The sequence below is a fragment of the Strongylocentrotus purpuratus genome, unplaced genomic scaffold (genome assembly GCF_000002235.5).
Source record: "Strongylocentrotus purpuratus isolate Spur 01 unplaced genomic scaffold, Spur_5.0 spur5_scaffold_13, whole genome shotgun sequence".
Classification (NCBI taxonomy): domain Eukaryota; kingdom Metazoa; phylum Echinodermata; class Echinoidea; order Camarodonta; family Strongylocentrotidae; genus Strongylocentrotus; species Strongylocentrotus purpuratus.
The window spans coordinates 13438444-13451848 of record NW_022145598.1 but is presented as its reverse complement, the minus strand read 5'-3'; positions in this window follow the sequence as shown (position 1 = coordinate 13451848).

The window sequence follows — 13405 nt, the reverse complement described above, 5'->3', positions numbered from 1 at the left end:
ATGACAATGGTGTCAAACTGACCGCAATGAAGTGCCCTTCTGAATGATACCAAACACGTTATACGTTATCACAGAAAATTGTGAGTAAATCGCATTTGTACAAGGATTACTATACGAATTCCGCCGAGTTTCCGACCAATTATAACACGTATCGGCTATGACGTCATTTTTTCAGACTGCTTTTCGCCCCCTAAACGTCATTTTTTTTCCTTGAAAATTGGCAGTGACATTACGAGTTGCATTACGCAGGGCACCCCAAGGCCGGATTTTTAAAATTGGTCAAGGGGGCCATTTAAGACGCCATTTTGTCCTGTAAATCTTTTTTTGCATCACGTGTTTCAATAGGATTATCATAGCAAAGAATAAAGTGGTTTACAATAACCACCATGAAATTTTCTTTCCAATAATCCCAAATACGGCCTATAAAAAAGACATAAAGAGTGAAAAAACAAAACAATTTAAATCCGGTCATAATACAGATCTTGTACGTTTTCCGCCCATGCATTACTCGCATTGTCTATGGGGCATATCGGGTTCACGCTTTCGGCCCCCAGAACGATCTATATTTTTCTTGAAATGTTTTTATAATTTGTCAAGGGGGCATTTTAGACCCCATATTATACTGTTTATGATAATGTTAGTATAGACGACCGTTAGTGCCAATTCGCCCGTCATTGCACGCATATCGTTGTGCCACGATTGCAGGTCTAGTGTTCGTAATACTATTGTGCATGTATATAATTGACATCACTGTACCTTTGTAAAATGACTCTTTCAGCCTTGTGCTGCTGGTCGATCATTATATACCAATAAATGAATAATAATAATAATAATAATAATAATAATAAATCTTTGACCTGGTGTCCCCCATTACCTACACACATTTCTTATCAGACACCATTCATAATGTGCTGTGACTTTGATGTTGGCTTCTGTTATTAATAGTATTTTTAGTATTATCATTCTTACGTTTGATGCACGTTACTCCTACATCATCACTGTGTTCACAGTTGTGCGTTCCAAATGGATTCTGTATACAATGTCCGATCGTCACTTCCTCTCCCGAACATTGGAGATTATCCACGAAAATGTCACCAATTCCTGGGCCGAATGCCGCACAGCATGAAAAGGACTCCGCGAAGGTATAACCTAGCATTCTACAAACTACATGCGCATCAGTCAGATCAAAGCCATCGTCGCAAACGGTACCCCGTGTATTTTGATAGAGAACCTCGACCCGACCTTCTCTACTACTGCTCCCGCCTCTCAAATAGGCGTCCACTTTTGTAGATAAAAGAAAAAGAAAAGCGATTAGGAAATGAGAGGAGAGAGGGGAAAAGGGGTAGTAAATCATTTTAAAGCAATAAACAGGCTACCATATAGATACAGTAGAGTTAATTCATATGTTTGAATTTTTAATAAAAGTCTAATTATTTGTAGGCCTACCGAAACATGTTTTGAACCTATTTCACTTCTCAAAGTTATGTAGTTTTCTTTTTGTAAAGCACATTATTATTTAAAACTAGCTTCACCGCATTGTTCTTATTTCTGTTTCCAGCGTTGAGGTAATTATGTAATATTGGAATATGGCCTCGAGTGTATAGGCGGTTATATCGTACGAGTTATAAACATGTTTTAGGAGTTGGCACGACGAGTAAAATATTACCAAAACAAGTGCCTTTTTACCTTTGTTTACCAGCCAAAAAAGGCCATACAACTTTATTATTTACAATTATATGAAACCTACTACCATTGACGAAGTTCACTATTAAATCCGAGAGTTGTTTGTATTTACTTACACAGTAAACAAAGTAATAAATAATTTGTCCTTAGCTTACCCAAGGATTTTGTACTGGTTACCCTTACATCCAGTGTCTTAGCCCTTGCGTATTTAACACGTTTTCACGAAACCATGATTTTTTTTAAAAGTACACCGTCATCTGAACTAGCGTTGTTTAGAGCTCTTCATCACGCACAAAGTAAGATACGGTCACAATGGTTCGTACGAACGATGCGTTCATACGAATTCCAAAGTTCGTAGAGATTCATAGATGGGGCATAGTTTCTTACGTCCTTCTTACGGAGTTCGTACGAACGCCGTTAAATTTTTCGTTTGTTTGTGTGGTAAGAATGCCTTGAGTTTTTTTAACGTCAGAATTACGACTATCGTACGAGTTTTTGTTCTCACAAGATGGTCGCACGTGTAACTTACGGCATTCTCAAGTCATTCGTAAGAACATCTTACGATGTGTGTATATATTTCGTCGGGTTGTAAAAAAAGCGCTGCATAAATTGCATGAATTGTGTACGTACACCTTATGCCTTGGTCACAAATACCCTTACGGGCTGCTACGAACGCCGTACGAACGATTTTCAGACCATTTCGTAAGATCTTCTTAAGGCGGCCGTACGAAACAAGCGCTTGTAGACCGTTCGTAGACCGTTCGTAAAAACGCAGATTGGTCGATGGTCTGGTTCAAGATTTTTTTTAACATCGTACGAAACCCTCTCTTCGTAAGGCGGCAGTACGAACGCCGTAATTACATCGTAAGAACCACGCAAGATCTTCGTACATTTCGTAGGGTCGAGGGACAATTTTAGAAGCTTTAAATTATTACGATGACCGTAAGAACGCCTCAAGTTGTTCATAGAGGGCTCTTACGGCGTTCGTAAGAACGCCTTACGAGCGGAGATTCTTGTGGTCTTCGTACGAATGACTCCTGACGTTCTTAAGATGCTCGTAAGGTGTACGTACACAATTTATGCAAATTTTGAGTTTTAACGGTTATAAAGCCTCGCTCTATTCATAGTGTTCGTTGAGGGTGCATCTCCTGTCGAAGAAATATGGGACCAAAGGGGAAGTCTGTTAGAGGAAAGAGATGAGGAGGAAGGAGAAACGGGAGGAGAGCGGCAACAGCAATATCAAGCAGAGGCGCCGGAAGTGGGGGCATTCGCCCCCCCCCCCCTCCCACCCCTATACAAAAAAGCAGTAAAGGAGTATAGATGGTTTGTATTTTTCAACTAAACTTAATTAAATTAAATTAAATTAAATTATATTCCATTCAAAGAAAAGGAAAGTTAATAGGGATTAAATTTCGTATACATTCCGCTTGCTCCTACATTTTATCAACGGATGTTTTTATAATATATGCGATTTGCGCATATCGTGGAAATATTGTAAGAGGATGGGAAAGTGTTTTTTGTTTAAATATTATAGTGGTGAGAAGACATGAGCCCCTGAACACTGGCGTACTAATGGGCGGGGGGTATTTCTAATTCGATACCAGTGATTAACAAACGTTGCTGAAATGACATGATTTTCCGGTATTTTTTCTCAATATTTTGGTAAATCATATCTTTTTATGCGTTTATTTGAAAATTACTAATTCCCAAATTAACAGCTGGGTATAAAAATATGATTATTTAGAAGCCTTCATGTTAGGGCCTGCAGAACGGCGGGGCTCGGGGCTCGACCCCCCCCCCCTCACTTTTTTAAAAAAAAAAGGAAAGGAAAGAAAGAGAGAGAACAAAATGTGTGATCTACCAATGTCACAAATGACATATCAAAATATGCTCATCTGACCGTAATAAGATGCCGGAAACCTTTGAGCTTCCAGGGGCTCTGCCCCCTGGACCCCACCAAGGGCCCTAAGACAGCCCCCTGGATGCTCATCTGACCGTAATTGAATACCTAAATCCTTTGAGCTTCCAGGGGCTCTGCCCCCTGGACCCCACCAAGGACCCTAAGGTGAGCCCCCTGGATGATCATCTGACCGTAATTGAATACCTATAACCCCTGAGCTTTCGTGGGCTCTGCTCCGTGGAATCCCCGACAATTAGTGACCTGCCACAAATAAATCTAAATATGCTTATCTGACCGCAGTTTAATACCTAAAAACCATGACCTTCCGGGGGCTTAGTCCCTTGACCCCCGCCGGTGCAAAGCCCCCGGACCCCACGCCAATTTACGCTACGCTCGCTACACTCTAATGCTAGGAGTCCACTGGGCCGGCGCCAGTTTGCGCCAGTTTGCGCCAATGCAATTTGCTGTGGCGCCTAGTGTCGCCAATAAGGTGCCTAGTGGCGTGTAGTGGCTCAAACTGCCTCCCAACTGGCTCGTGGTGGCCCGTAATGCTAGGAGTCCACTGGGCCGGCGCCAGTTGGTGCCAGTTCGCGCCAAAGATTATGTGATTGGCGCGTAGTGGCTCGCTGTGGCGCCGAATTAATGTCCGCTCGGCATGTGTCGCCAAGTGGAATAAACTGGGTGCCATATGGCGTGCGCCAAATGCCACCGGCTTGCTCCAAAATGTTGCGCCAGTTCGCGCCAGTTTGCGCCATTACACGGCTATTTGATTCCAAAATTCACCCTGTTGGCGCCATTCGCGCCAATAGACGGCTACTTTGCGCCACTTGGTGATTAGTTTGTGCCAAAGGTCGCCAAATTGGTTTGAACTTGCCGCCGCTTGGCGCTACTTGCCGACTAAATAAATACCGGCCATTGGCTACCTGGTTCAGACCCTCCTCAGCTGCTGTATGAACAACATCTCTACTAAATATTTACAATTTTGATATGTCTGAGGCTTTTGATAATGTTTGAGTGATGATGCTGCTCCATCAGAAGATGATGAGAGATTCTGAGGTGGCCACTGCCTATCAACTTATGCTGGCCAATCCTGAAGAAGAAGAGCCTCCTAAGAAGAAAAGGAAGCACAACTGGTGGTTTAGACCCATGCTCCACCCAGTTGAGGGCCGAACGTGGACAGTACCACACTTTGATGGAAGAGCTGAGTGAGAATGACAGGAGGAAGTTCAAGAACTACACCAGGGTGCCCCCAGAGATGTTTGATGACCTGTTGGTCAGGCTTACACCCTACTTGCAGAGAAAGGACACCCACATCAGGGAGGCCATTCCCCTGGTCTCAGGTTGTCCGTCTTCCTGCGCCATCTCGCCAATGGGGCCACCTATGCCGAGCTGTCTTTCAACTTCCGAATGGGCAAGGAAACCATCCAGAAGTTTGTCCCTGATGTAGCCAGAGCGGTAGTGGATGAGTATGCTGCAGAAGTCATCTCCCTCCCCACAACCAATGAAGGCTGGCTTGAGGTTGCAGGTGATTTTGAAGCCAGATGGAATCTTCCTCACTGTCTTGGAGGCTATGATGGAAAGCACATCCGTCTCCAGAAGCCCAACAAATCAGGCAGCCTTTACTTCAACTACAAGCAGTTCTTCTCGGTTGTCCTGATGGCTCTGGTAGATTCAAAGTACCAGTTCCTGTGGATCGATGTGGGTGGGGTTGGCCATCAGTCTGATGCCCAGATCTACAACAACAGTGAACTGAAGGAGTGCATTGAAGCTGGCACTTTAGGCATCCCAGATCCAGCTCCTCTTCCCCATGATGATGAAGAGCACCCTATGCCGTACTTCTTCGTGGGAGACTATGCCTTCGCCATGAGGACGTACATGATGAAGCCTTATGGCCGTCGTAACATGGACCAACAGCAGAAGATCTTCAACTACAGGCTGTCCAGGGCAAGGCGTGTGGTTGAAAATGCCTTTGGTATTCTGGCTCTGCGGTTCCAGTGCTTCCTTGGCCAGATGAGACAGGAACCAGACACAGTCCGCTTGCTCATTGAAGCTGCCGTCATGCTGCACAACCTCATCAGGAAGCACTATCAGGCATGGGACGTCCTAGAGCTTGGAGAACTGCCGCCATCACTGTGAGAAAGTCCTGCGATGCCGCCCTGCTGTTATAGGCGGCAAGTGGCGCCGAATGGCGGGCAATCAGGTGGCATTTGGCGCGAAGTAGTCACCAATCGGGTGCCGTTTGGCTCGCGTAGTGGCGCAAACAAGGTGCCCCTTGGCGCCAAGTGGCGCCATGTGGCGCGAAATCTCATTGGCGCAACTTGGCGCGCGCCATTACATTCCAGTGGATTCCAATAGGCGGATTGTTTGCGCCAAAGGGCGATATGTTCGCGCCATTTGGTGCCACTTGGCGGACACTTGGCGCTGATTGCTCGATGCAAGTGGCGCGACGAAAATTTCAAACATTTTGAAATTTTCTTGCCGCCACATTCAAATTTGGTGCCGTTACGGGCCACCACGAGCCAGTTGGGAGGCAGTTTGAGCCACTACACGCCACTAGGCACCTTATTGGCGACACTAGACGCCACAGTAAATTGCATTGGCGCAAACTGGCGCCAACTGGCGCGGCCCAGTGGACTCCTAGCATAATGGCGCCAAATTTGAATGTGGCGGCAAGAAAATTTCAAAATGTTTAACATTTTCGTCGCGCCACTTGCATCGAGCAATCAGCGCCAAGTGTCCGCCAAGTGGCACCAAATGGCGCGAACATATCGCCCTTTGGCGCAAACAATCCGCCTATTGGAATCCACTGGAATGTAATGGCGCGCGCTAAGTTGCGCCAATGAGATCTCGCGCCAAGTGGCACCATGTTTGCGCCACTACGCGCCAAAGCGCGCCAAATGTGCAGTGGCGCGAGCCAAACGGCACCCGATTGGTGACTACTTCGCGCCAAATGCCACCTGGTTGCCCGCCAGGAATTTACAAATAGTACCCCCCAAAAAGAACAAAAGGAACAAAAGGTGAAAGGTAAAAAAAGAATGAAACGCCGATAATACCAAACAACAACAACAACAAGGACTTTCTCACACAACTTTCAAGATTCGACTCGACAACACCTCCACGCACTTTTTCCTTCACAATTTCTACAAGATTCCACACAATTTTCAACGGAGATGCCCCCCAAAGGCAAGAAAGGCAGTAGCAAGGGAAGAAGGACAAGCCTGAGCAGTCCAAGAAGAAGGAACTCCAGCCCAAAAAGCACAAGCTGAGCTCCAGGGCGAGACCCCCTGCAAGCGAAGATGACGACGAGGGCCTGAATGATGAAGACCTTCGCGTGATGGCGCTGGCTCAAGCTGGTAGAGGCTCCGCTCCAAGACCTGCCACCCCTGTCCAAGATGCTGCTCCAGACCTTCCACCCCAAGCCCAAGAGCAAGACCCGCCCTCCCCAGCTTCACCTACACCCCCTTCCAGTCACCATGCCAGTGAGGCTGAAGAGGAGGTTGCACAAGCAAGTCCTGGTAAGTAATCATTTAGGTCCAGATTATCTACTGCTTCCTATAGTAACTTTATGGACTTTTGTGGACTGTAATTGTATTGTGTTAGCACTGTACAGTGTTGACACTTGTTATGTCAAAAAACTTAGTGGGAGCATAAATGGTGTCTCTTTTTGATTGGTGCATCTTGGATGAGGGGTTTGTTTAAAAAAAGTACTATTTAGAGTGGTTTTGGTAATACGTTATTACTTATTTCTTACAGCAGTGCCATATAATTTATATTTATTTTAGATATGGATATTTGTTGTCTATTTATAGCTGGACATTCCTCTCCCGAGGAGGAAGAGGAAGAACCCACCAACAGGAGGAAGAGGAAGGGGGGCGGTTCCGGAGCGAGGCGGAAGACCGTGAAGCTCAATGATGCTCAGGAGGAAGAGGCCAAAGAGTACTTGCTGGGGTGCCCGGGCCTCTACAACAAGCGGGATGCCATGTGGGCCCAACCTGACAAGAAAGATGAGGCCTGGAAGAGGTTGGCCAACCAACTGGGGATGGACGTCAAAGACGTCCACACTTGGTACAAAACGCTGCGCAAGGACCTGGGCAAGCTTCGCAAGAACTATCGGAAGTCGGGGCAGGCGGGCTGGAGCTTCCACAGTCTGCAGAGGTGGGACCGGTGGGAGTTCCTGATGCCGTTTGTTCATGAAGTGAACATCCGCTCGACCCCATCTGTAAGTATTTAATGTTATGTCCAAACTGTTATAACCCTGGCTGACAAAATTATTGATGTCATTTCCATTATGAGAACAAATAATAGCCAATATATCAAAAGTAAAGTTATATATCCCAAGTACAACATTGAATAAAATCATGTAAAATTGGATTGAACATGCGACCGATCATACTCTTCACACTTTAAAATAACTCTTTGTAAATAAACCTAAAACCGTTTAGTTTATTAGAATTTATTTGACAATTGTCAAGATAGAACATGCAATTTGACATCTAGAAATTTCTGAAAATATTTCCTCATAATAATTGGCAAATGAATCACAATATTTTCAACATACAACCTCTTAAAGTATTACTTAATATGCTTTGTCATTTACCATTGCAGCTTCAAGCACCACTGGCCGCAGCCCGCACAGCAACAGCCGCCACTGCTGAGAGCGACCTCGAGGAGGATGCTGAGGATGAAGATGGGGACCACCACAGCCCACCTCCTGCTGATGCTGGCCGTCCAGCCCCTGCTGCTGCTGCTGGATGTGCTCCCCCGCCAGCTGGGCCTCCGCCACCTGGTCCTGCTGCACCTGCTCTTGCTCCCCCTGCGCAGAGACCCACTCCGTGCCATCATCGAAAATAGCAGGGAGCAGACCAGGGACATCCTACACTACCTGGCAGGCCAGGGTCAAGCCCATGTTGAGCCCCAGGTGCAGCAGCGCATAGACTTTGGCAGGTACGTCACCTCCTCCCTCAGGATAATGCCAGATGAAATTTATCACCAAGCCTCTGGTGCCATCAATGACATTGTGCAGGCTGCTCTGAGGGACGTGGACCAGAGGCGTGGTCAGCAGCAGCAGCAAGCCCCTCTGCAAGCTCCCCAGTTAACCCCCCAGCAAGCACCCCACTTCCAGCCACAGCAGCAGCAGCCACAACATCAGACCGCACCCCAGTTCCAGCAGCAACAGTCAAGGCAGCATTTCGCTCAACCTGGGCCTTCTTCTAGACAGCCTCCTCTCTATGCCCAGGTTGATGCATCTGGCCAGATGTGGCAACCCAACCCCTGGCAGTGGCAGGCCAATCCTCCAACAAATTCAGTGTGGGGGGAGCCAGTCATGTGGCTACATGAGGGAGTACACAGCCCAGCAACTCACCGCCAGTGCACCCTCCAGAACCGGCACCACACAGGCAGAACCGTCCAGTGAGGACTCAGAACAGGAGTAGCAGTGTTTTTATTGACAGTTATGGAGCATTGTGTTTCTCACTATTTTTGACACTTAAGGAGCATTGTGTTTCTTACTATGATTGACACGTATTCAATGGCCTGATAAAAACCCGATTTAAATCGGTTTCCCGATTTTTTTTATTATTTCCGATTTTTTCCCGATCTTCCTGATTATAAAAAAAAAAAAAAAAATCCACATTGTTTTAATTTTTTTTTTATTTTTTTTTTATTTTATTTTTTTTACCAGATTTAATTTTCCTTCCCTATTTTATCCTGATTCTCCCGATTCCCCCCTAATTTTCTCTATTCTTTCCTATTTTGCCCTATTTTTTCCCAATTTTCTTATTCGAAAGGGGGGAATGTTGTAAGATGCCATTTTCCCCCGCGAATCCTTTTCTTTTTTTTTTACTCAAGGGGGTCGTGGTTGAGGGGGAAAACAAAAAACTTTTTTTTTTAGTGCTCACTATCACCATTGATTCATGGAGCTTTAATGTGTTCATGAATGTGATTGGACAGTTGGGTGACTGTTTTTTGTAAGTGTGTGATGTATGCATATTTTTATTATGTCATTAAAATACCATAACAAATGTCATTTGTGATTTATTGTTGTCTTGTTACAAAGGTGTTGTGAATAATATATTGTTCTGGGCCAATTGGTAGAATAACTTAAATGTTTAACTCTTATCCTGCCACAGGTCTAATCCCCCCACCCAGTGCCAGATTTATAACAAGGTAATCGGATTAACGCGATGGTACTAACAATAGCGCGTGCAAAACACTAGGCACAGTCTAATGGGCATGAACAATAACTGCTATTACCAATGCATGCTAGCATGCAAGAAGCAGAGTAACAATAGCGTTCATGCAGCCTCATGGCAGGCTATGAGTTAACAGTGAAATAATAAATACTGCCAAATATTAATGCATGTATTTTTTTTCTTAAATTACTATTTACTTTTGCTATTTAATAATTTATTAAACAGCAAAAGTACTTAGCAGTTTAGGAAATAAATTACAATTAGGAATATTTGGTAGACATTTTCTTATTTAACTGCTAAACATTAATAAATTTTGCATTCTACAAATAACATTTCAGTACTACACCTTTATCATTTATAGGACATATTAACACAAAGAAATAGTTGTCATGAGTGTTGGGCTTTATTACAATGTAATAAAGTTGAGGTTTTCATAACACAATTCAATATGACAAATGTTTTCATACAACAATACAATATGACAAAGAGCACTTTGTTAACCAATGCATCACACCAGTCCATAGTGAAAAACAATATCACAATCAATGTTTTATAAAACAGTCTTTACTCCTGTGCAAAAGTACTACAAATCTTGTCTAGACCATCTTATCCTGCCATGCAACCGCTCCCGCACTGTTGAAGTAATACTTGAGCGTATCCCTCTGTAGTTTAGCAATCTCAGTGTCCCTGTTTCCCCTGATGGGCCTGTTCAAATCCTCAGTGATGGCGGCAGTTCTCCAAGCTCCAGGGATGAGGTTGTGCTGGGCATCCTCCTGGTCCAACATGCGAACGTCCAGTGCCTGATAGCGCTTCCTGATGAGGTTGCGCAGCATGACGGCAGCTTCAACAAGCAGGCGGACTGTGTCTGGTTCCTGTCTCATCTGGCCAAGGAAGCACTGGAACCGCAGAGCCAGAATACCAAATGCATTTTCAACCACACGCCTTGCCCTGGACAGCCTGTAGTTGAAGATCTTCTGCTGTTGGTCCATGTTACGACGGCCATAGGGCTTCATCATGTACGTCCTCAAGGCGAAGGCATCGTCTCCCACGAAGAATTACGGCATAGGGTGCTCTTCATCATCATGGGGAAGAGGAGCTGGCTCTGGGATGCCTAAAGTGCCAGCTTCAATGCACTCCTTCAGTTCACTGTTGTTGTAGATCTGGGCATCAGACTGATGGCCAACCCCACCCACATCGATCCACAGGAACTGGTACTTTGAATCTACCAGAGCCATCAGGACAACCGAGAAGAACTGCTTGTAGTTGAAGTAAAGGCTGCCTGATTTGTTGGGCTTCTGGAGACGGATGTGCTTTCCATCATAGGCTCCCAGACAGTGAGGAAGATTCCATCTGGCTTCAAAATCACCTGCAACCTCAAGCCAGCCTTCATTGGTTGTGGGGAGGGACATGACTTCTGCAGCATACTCATCCACTATCGCTCTGGCTACATCAGGGACAAACTTCTGGATGGTTTCCTTGCCCACTCGGAAGTTGTAAGACAGCTCGGCATAGGTGGCCCCAGTGGCGAGATGGCGCAGGAAGACGGACAACTTGAGACCAGGGGGAATGGCCTTCCTGAAGTGGGTGTCCGTCTTCTGCAAGTGGGGTGTAAGCCTGACCAACAGGTCATCAAACATCTCTGGGGACACCCTGGTGTAGTTCTTGAACTTCCTCCTGTCATTCTCCCTCAGCTCTTCCATCAAAGTGTGGTACTGTCCACGTTCGGCCCTCAACTGTGGGTGGAGCATGGGTCTAAACCACCAGTTGTGCTTCCTTTTCTTCTTAGGAGGCTCTTCTTCTTCAGGATTGGCCAGCATAAGTTGATAGGCAGTGGCCACCTCAGCATCTCTCATCATCTTATGATGGAGCAGCATCATCACTCCAACATTATCAAAAGCCTCAGACATATTTTTAGTAGAGATGTTGTTCATACAGCAGCTGAGGAGGGTCTGAACCAGGTAGCCGATGGCCGGTATTTATACCAAGCGGCGGCAAGTTCAAACCAATTTGGCGACCTTTGGCACTAACTAATCACCAAGTGGCGCAAAGTAGCCGTCTATTGGCGCGAATGGCGCCAACAGGGTGAATTTTGGAATCAAATGGCCGTGTAATGGCGCGAACTGGCGCAAACTGGCGCAACATTTTGGAGCAAGCCGGGTGGCATTTGGCGTACGCCATATGGCACCCAGTTTATTCCACTTGGCGACACATGCCGAGCGGACATTAATTCGGCGCCACAGCGAGCCACTACGCGCCAATCACATAATATTTGGCGCAAACTGGCACCAACTGGCGCCGGCCCAGTGGACTCCTAGCATAACCTGATCGTTAATACTTCACTTTGAAAAATGTTCTGGGGGCCTGCATGTAACATGTAAGCCTAGGAGTGGTGGTAATGCAAATTTTCCTTCTGCCCCCCCCCCTCCTCCAAACGATTTTGCTCATTACGCCACTGCCCCTGGAAGGTGAGCCCCTGGATTTTTTGCCACCCCAATCCCAAACTGCTTTTGGCGCGCCTGATATCAAGAAATGATGGCCATATCGGAAGCGACCGGGAGGAGATGGTGGAAGATGACGGGGATAAAGATGAGGTAACGGGGAAACTGAGAAAGAAGAAGTAGTACGTCCTATGACTTTGATGCCACCACAGAGCAAAAACTTGCTGACTTCTTCGGTTAACATGACTGCTTTTATAATAAAGGAAGTAACAGATATTCTAACAGCAAGTTCAAGCAACACCTTATGGAATTGCAGGTGCAGTTGTAGTCTTCTTGGCAATACTGTCATCGTGTAATATCAAACTTTCAACAGTCATAGAATTGTCGACAGTATACGGCAGCGCTTTTTTTGGAACCCGACCAAATAGGAAAAAAAAAATTAAGCTCTTCTTACGAATGACTTGTGAATGCCGTGAGTTAAACGTACGACCACCTTACGAGAACAAAAATTCGTAAGATTGGCGTACGTCTGACGTAAGAAGAACACAAGGCGTTCTTACGAAAACGTACGAACTCTGGGGCCATTGTATAACCGAAAATCACTTCGTTTCTCAAGAAGGTCTTGAGTTGTTCTTGCGAATTAAACGGCGTTCGTAAGAACTCCGTAAGAATATATGCCCCATCTTCGAATCTCTACGAACTCTGAAATTTGTAGGAACAGGGAGATTCGTACGAACGAATCGTTCGTACGAACATTTGTGACCGTAGCATTACAAGCACCTTGCGAACGCCAGGAGTCGTACGAACGAAGGCCGTACGAATCTTCATTCGAAAGGCGTTCTTACGAACGCCGTAAGAGCCCTCTATGAACAACTTAAGGCGTTCTTATGATCATCAGAAGAATTTGAGGCTTCAAGAAATTGTCTCTCGACCCTACAAAATGTACGCGATCTTGCTTAGTTCTTACGATGTTCTTATGAAGTTCGTACGTCCACCTTACGAATATATTCTTTAGTACGAAGTTGAAAAATCTTTGACAAGACCATCGACCAGTCTGCGAACTTACGAACGGTCTACGAACGCTGTTTTCGTACGGTCTCCTTAAGAAGATCTTACGAAATGGTCTAAAAAAATGTTCGCATGGCGTTCGTAACCGTTCCTAGCCGTTCGTAATGATATTTGTGACCGAGGCA